Source organism: Rana temporaria, chromosome 7, assembly GCF_905171775.1.
Source record: "Rana temporaria chromosome 7, aRanTem1.1, whole genome shotgun sequence".
In the NCBI taxonomy this organism is placed as follows: domain Eukaryota; kingdom Metazoa; phylum Chordata; class Amphibia; order Anura; family Ranidae; genus Rana; species Rana temporaria.
Genome location: NC_053495.1, coordinates 15,223,876 through 15,231,238, shown reverse-complemented (window position 1 = coordinate 15,231,238; position 7,363 = coordinate 15,223,876). Strand labels below are relative to the sequence as shown.

General features: G+C 48.0%; 1 protein-coding gene across 1 annotated transcript in view; it reads left to right on the top strand.

Moving 5' to 3' along the window:
- Nucleotides 1-7,225: 7,225 nt before the first annotated feature.
- The window catches only part of RAB7A (RAB7A, member RAS oncogene family), a 56,940-nt gene continuing 56,802 nt past the window's right edge, over nt 7,226-7,363 (top strand). The window contains exon 1 of the mRNA XM_040358959.1: nt 7,226-7,354. The gene's annotated coding sequence lies outside the window, so the exon portion shown is untranslated. The remainder of the gene's footprint in view (nt 7,355-7,363) is intronic.

Genomic DNA, 7,363 nt, shown 5'->3' with positions numbered 1-7,363 from the left:
TCGCAATAAGCGTTTATTGATTGGTTTGCGCAAAAGTTATAGCGTTTACAAAATAGGGGGTATTTTTATGTCATTAATATATTTTTTTTACTAGTAATGGCGGCGATCAGTGATTTTTTTTCGGTATTGCAACATTATGGCGGACACATCGGACACTTTTGACACATTTTTGGGACCATTGGCATTTTTATAGCGAACAGTGCTATAAAAATGCATTGGATTACTATAAAAATGCCACTGGCAGTGAAGGGGTTAACACTAGGGGGCGGGGAAGGGGTTAAGTATGTCCCTGGGTGTGTTCTTACTGGGGGGGGGGGGTGGCCTCACTAGGGGAAACACTGATCCTCTGTTCATACAATGTATGAACAGAAGATCAGCGTTTCCCCCGCTGACAGGACCGGGAGCTGGGTGTTTACACACACAGATCCCGGTCCCCGCTCTGTAACGAGCGATCGCGTGTGCCCGCCGGCGATCGCGCCCGCCGGGCACACGCACGGGAGTCGGGGGCGAGCGGGGGGCGCGCGCGCGCCCCTAGTGGCGGCTGAGAGAGATGACGTTATACTACGTGCTCTCGCCCAGCAGAGCCAACTTGCTGACGTAGAACGGCGGTGCGCGGTCGGCAAGTGGTTAAAACTCTTAATATATGCAATTTATACAGTTAATTTTTATCGCTTGAATCATTTTTCCCAATATTGATGTGAATTGGGACCTCATGTCTCAGATTTGCCTAAGGCCTCACAAAGCCTAGAGCCGCCTCTGCAATCTTTTATTGTATTATTATGTATATCTCATCTCCAATAAAACTGTATGCATGGGTTGGACTTGATGGTCTTTTTTCAACCTCACCTACTATGCAAGTACCGTATACACTCGAGTATAAGCCCAGATTTTCAGCCCTTTTTTTAGGGCTCAAAATAGCCCCCCCTCGGCTTATACTCGAGTCAGTGTACCTGTCGGGTTGCGCCGTTGCGGGCGTCCATTTTTCAAAAGTCGCAGCTTCCCCCTGGTCTGTGATAGGCGTTTGACACTGTGTTCCGCTGCCGCCTATCACGGAGGTCCTCTCATCCTCGGACTCAGTTTCCCAGCAGACACTGTGTTCAGTGTTCCGCCTATCGTGGATGTCCTCTTGTCCGAGGATGAAAGAAGGTCTGTGATTGGCGGGAACACTGAACACACTGTCTGCTGGGAAACTGAGTCCGAGGATGAGAGGACCTCCGTGATAGGCGGTAGCCGAACACAGTGTCAAACGCCTATCATGGACCAGGGGGAAGCCGCAACTTTTGAGAAATGGATGCCCGCGGCCTGTCAAGAATACAGGTAAACTGAGGCTGCAATGGGCACAGTAAGGCTACAATGGGCACAGTGAGAATAGGCACAGTAAGGCTGCAATGGGCACGGTAAGGCTGCAATGGACACAGTGAGAATGGGCACAGTAAGGCTGCAATGGCACAATGAGAATGGGCACAGTAAGGCTACAATGGGCACAGTGAGAATAGGAACAGTAAGACTGCAATGGGCACAGTAAGGCTGCCATGGGCACAGTGAGAATGGGCACAGTAAGGCTGCAATGGGCACAGTGAGAATGGGCACAGTAAGGCTGCAATGGGCACAGTAAGGCTGCAATGGGCACAGTGAGAATGGGCACAGTAAGGCTTCAATGGGCACAGTAAGGCTTCAATGGGCACAGTGAGAATTGGCACAGTAAGGCTGCAATGGGCAAAGTGAGAATTGGCACAGTAAGGCTACAATGGGCACAGTGAGAATAGGCACAGTAAGGCTGCAATGGACACAGTGAGAATGGGCACAGTAAGGCTGCAATGGACACAGTAAGGCTGCAATGGGCACAGTGAGAATGGGCACAGTAAGGCTGCAATGAGCACAGTGAGAACAGGCACAGTAAGGCTGCAATGGTCACAGTGAGAATGGGCACAGTAAGGCTGCAATGGGCACAGTGAGAATGGGCACAGTAAGGCTGCAATGGACACAGTGAGAATGGGCACAGTAAGGCTACAATGGGCACAGTGAGAATGGACACAGTAAGGCTACAATGGGCACAGTGAGAATGGACACAGTAAGGCTGCAATGGGCACAGTGAGAATGGACACAGTAAGACTGCAATGGGCACAGTAAGGCTGCCATGGGCACAGTGAGAATGGGCACAGTAAGGCTGCAATGGGCACAGTGAGAATGGGCACAGTAAGGCTGCAATGGGCACAGTAAGGCTGCAATGGGCACAGTGAGAATGGGCACAGTAAGGCTTCAATGGGCACAGTAAGGCTTCAATGGGCACAGTGAGAATTGGCACAGTAAGGCTGCAATGGGCAAAGTGAGAATTGGCACAGTAAGGCTACAATGGGCACAGTGAGAATAGGCACAGTAAGGCTGCAATGGACACAGTGAGAATGGGCACAGTAAGGCTGCAATGGACACAGTAAGGCTGCAATGGGCACAGTGAGAATGGGCACAGTAAGGCTGCAATGAGCACAGTGAGAACAGGCACAGTAAGGCTGCAATGGTCACAGTGAGAATGGGCACAGTAAGGCTGCAATGGGCACAGTGAGAATGGGCACAGTAAGGCTGCAATGGACACAGTGAGAATGGGCACAGTAAGGCTACAATGGGCACAGTGAGAATGGACACAGTAAGGCTACAATGGGCACAGTGAGAATGGACACAGTAAGGCTGCAATGGGCACAGTGAGAATGGACACAGTAAGGCTGCAATGGGCATAGTGAGAATAGGCACAGTAAGGCTGCAATGGGCACAGTAAGGCTACAATGGGCACAGTGAGAATGGACACAGTAAGGCTGCAATGGGCATAGTGAGAATAGGCACAGTAAGGCTGCAATGGGCACAGTAAGGCTACAATGGGCACAGTGAGAATAGGCGCAGTAAGGCTGCAATGAGCACAGTGAGAATGGGCACAGTAAGGCTACAATGGGCATAGTGAGAATAGGCACAGTAAGGCTCCAATGGGCACAGTAATGCTACAATGGGCATAGTGAGAATAGGCACAGTAAGGCTGCAATGGGCACAGTGAGAATGGGCACAGTAAGGCTGCAATGGACACAGTAAGGCTACAATAGGCACATCAGGCATGCAAATGGGCACAGTGAAGCTGCAAATGGACATTGTTGACCCTCTTTTCCAGTAGCTGCTGCATTCTCACCCTAGGCTTATACTCGAGTCAATACGTTTTCCCATTTTTTTGTGGTAAAATTAGGTGCCTCGCTTATACTCGGGTGGGCTTATACTCGGGTCGGCTTATACTCGGCTGGGCTTATATTCGGGTGGGCTTATACTCGGGTGGGCTTATACTCGGGTATATACGGTAACTACGTATTCTCATCCTTGTTCATGTAGTTACATTGTACATTGCTGTACTTTCAGGTTAGGCTGGAATCAGTTTCCATTTCTTTTCTGACAGGTGGATTGGAGGCTCTTCTATTTCTTGTTGTACTGGAAGCCGTTCTGTAATTGTTGTTTTTTACATTTTTCTTGCGTATGGAATTCAAAAAGTTGAAAAACGTCATTCTTCTTTAACATAAAAAGCCTTGATGTCTTGTAGATTCAACGAAAAAAAAAAAAAAAAAAAAAAATCTCTCCAATGTGAGGAAAATCCCCCCCCCCCCGGTTCACACCTATACAGGCTTCAGTTTCCATTTTCCGTCTTTCAATACACATTTTTGATCCATTGAAGTCTATGGAACCAAAAACCAGATGGGCCATCCCTCCTACAGTTAGAATCACTCCCTAGGACACACTTAACCCCTTCAGAGCCCCCTAGTGGTTAACCCCTTCCTCACATTTACACAGTAATCAGTGCAGTTCTATAGCACTGATCGCTGTATAAATGTGAATGGTCCCAAAAATGTGTCAAAAGTGTCCGATGTGTCCGCCGCAATGTCACGGTCACAATAAACATCGCAGATCGCCGCCATTACTAGTAAAACATAAATAAAAAAAATGCCATAATTCTATCCTCTATTTTGTAGACAGTGTGGGGCAGATCCACAAAGCGAGTACGCCGGCGTATCTACTGATACGCCGGCGTACTTTCAAATTACCCGCGTCGCATCTTTAGTTTGAATCCTCAAACCAAGATACGACGGCATCTGGGTTCGATCCGACAGGCGTACGGCTTCGTACGGCTTCGGATCTAAGATGCAATTCTTCGGCGTCCGCTGGGTGGCGTTCCCGTCGTAATCCGCGTTGCGTATGCAAATTAGCTATTTCCGACGATCCACGAACGTACGCGTGGCCGTCGCATTCTCTTACGTCGTCTCTAGTCGGCTTTTTCCGGCGTATAGTTAAAGCTGCTGTTTTGCGGCGTATAGTTAGATTTTCCATGTTAAGTATGGCCGTCGTTCCCGCGTTTAATTTGAATTTTTTATTTTGTTTGCGTAAGTCGTCTGTGAATCGCGGGATGGACGTAATTTCCATCCAAGTCTAAACAATGACGTCCTTGCGACGTCATTTCGCACAATGCACGGCGGGAAATTTAAGGACGGCGCATGCGCAGTTCGTTCGGAGCGGGAACGCGCTTCATTTAAATGAAACTCGCCCCCTACCCGCCCAACTTGAATTCCGCGCCGTTACGCCGCTTGAGATACACTACGCCGCCGTAACTTACGGCGCATCTTTATGGATTCGAACCAAAGCCAGGTAAGGTACGGCGGTGTAGCGTATCTCAGTTACAATGCGCCGGGGCAGATCTTTGTGGATCTGCCCCTGTAACTTTAGCGCAAACCGGTCAAATAAGCTTATTACAATTTTTTTTTAACCAAACCTATGTAGAAGAATACGTATCGGCCTAAACTGAGGAAAACATTTGTTTTAAAAAAAAAAATGATATTTATTGTAGCAAAAAGGAAAAAATATTGTGTTTTTTTTAAAAAAAATTTCGCTCTTTTTTGTTTATAGCGCAAAAAATAAAAACCGCAGAGGTGATCAAATACCACCAAAAGAAAGCTCTATTTGTGGGGAAAAAAAGGACGTAAATTTTGTTTGGGAGCCACGTCGCACGACCGGGCAATTGTCCTTCAAATTGCGACAGCGCTGAAAACTAAAAATTGGTCTGGGCTGGGGGTGAAAATAGCCGGAATTGAAGAAGCGGCATTGTGGGCACGCGTGCGCCCGAGAGCTCCGACCACGGGTCCCGTAGACATTCCTGCGATCGTCTCACAGAGAGGCTAATGTAAACAAGGCATTTCCCCATTCTTCCTAGTGACAGGACACTGATCACAACTCCCTGTAATCGGGAGAGGTGATCAGTGTCCTGTCACACATAGCCTATCCCCCCTGCAGTTAGAATCACTCCCTAGGACACACGTAACCCCTTCAGTGCCCCACTACTGGTTAACCCCTTCTCTGCCAGTGTAATTTTTACAGTAATCAGTGCATTTTTATAGCTCTGATCGCTGTATCAACGACAGTGGTCCCAAAATGGCTTCAAAAGTGTCCGATATGTCCGCTGCAATATCGCAGTCATGATAAAAATCGCAGATCGACGCTAATTACTAGTAAAAAAAAAAAAAATATTAATAAAAATGCCATAAAACGATGCCCTATTTGTAGACGCTATGGGGCAGATCCACAGACAGAGTACGCCGGTGTATCTACTGATACGCCGGCGTACTTTCAAATTTCCCGCGTTGTATCTTTAGTTTGAATCCTCAAACCAAGATACGACGGCATTTGGGTTAGATCCGACAGGCGTACGGCTTCGTACGCCTTCGGATCTTAGATGTAATACTTCGGCGTCCGCTGGGTGGAGTTTGCGTCGTTTTCCGCATCGGGTATGCAAAATAGCGATTTACGACGATCCACGAACGTACGCGCGGCCGTCGCATTTTCTAACGTCGTCTGTAGTCGGCTTTTTCCGGCGTATAGTTAAAGCTGCTATTTTGTGGCGTATAGATAGACTTGCCATGTTAAGTATGGCCGTCGTTCCCGCGTCGAAATTAGAATTTTTTTTTGCGTAAGTCGTCCGTGAATAGGGATGGACGTAACTCACGTCTAAGTTAAAAAAAAATGACGTCCTAGCGACGTCATTTAGCGCAATGCACGGCAGAAAATTTCGGGAGGACGCATGCGCAATTCATTCGGCGCGGGGACATGCTTCATTTAAATGAAACCCGCCCCCTAATCACTGATTTGAATTTCGCTGCCAGAAATACACTACGCCGCCGTAACTTACGGCACAAAATCGTTGAGGATTCGAACTAAAGCCAGGTAAGGTACGGCGGCGTAGCGTATCTCTGATACGCTGCGTGGATGTAATTGTATGTGGATCTGCCCCTATATCTTTTGCGCAAACCAATCAAACAAAACGCTTATTGCGATTTTTTTTTACCAAAAATATGTAGAAGAATACGTATCGGCCTAAACTGAGGGAAAAAAATAAAATACATTTTTTTTTGGAGATAATTATTATAGCAAAAAGTAAAAAATATTGTTTTTTTTTTTTTAAAAATTGTCGCTCTATTTTTCTTTATAGCGCAAAAAAAAACGCAGAGGTGATCAAATACCACCAAAAAAATGCTCTTTTTGTGGGGGGAAAAAAAAGGACATCAACTTTGTTTGGGAGCCACGTCGCACGACCGCGCAATTGTCAGTTAAAGCGACGCAGTGCCGAATCGCAAAAAGGGGCTAGGTCCTTTACCTGCCAAATCCTCCGGGGGGTGTAGTGGTTAGATGGACTGTAGTGCGTTTCCGCAGAACTGAAAGTGCACAAAAAATAAATAAAACAATCCATAGGTGTGAATCAGGCCTCAGGGTGATCATACACATTCCAATGTGATTGTACAATCTATAGAAGATCAGGGATTGTGGTTTTTGGGATGTCTGCCCAGCTACAGAAGAAAACATCCTCCTTCTCCTCCTCCTCCTCCTCAGCAGGTGACCCCTCCCTTGTGAATAGAGGAAGAGTCACATACAGTGGTCACATGACCTCTTTGTGTCCCTATACCCCTCCTCCCTCTATGAATACAGCCTGGGGCCCCTCCTATAAGCCCCTGCCGTGCAGAAAACATAAGTAGACCCCTACATGGCCTCCTTTTTTTATTGGACAAGCGCCCCAGACACCCTTCCACACCTGGCCCCAGGTAACATGGCGGCCAGGAGGTGACACAGCACGTCACATGACGCAGCCCTCCATCCCCCCCGCCCCTCCGGGCGCGCTCCAATTGGCGTGCGGGAGGAGGGGGTGACGTCAGCTGCCTCATGACCGCTCGTCACTTCCGGTGGGCAGAGAAGGGTTAGCAGGGAAGGAAGCGGAGAGCATCGGAGAGCCCGGCGGACATTGACACCGGCCCCGGGGAACACACCGACACCACAGCTCTACACAGCGCCGGTAAGTGAC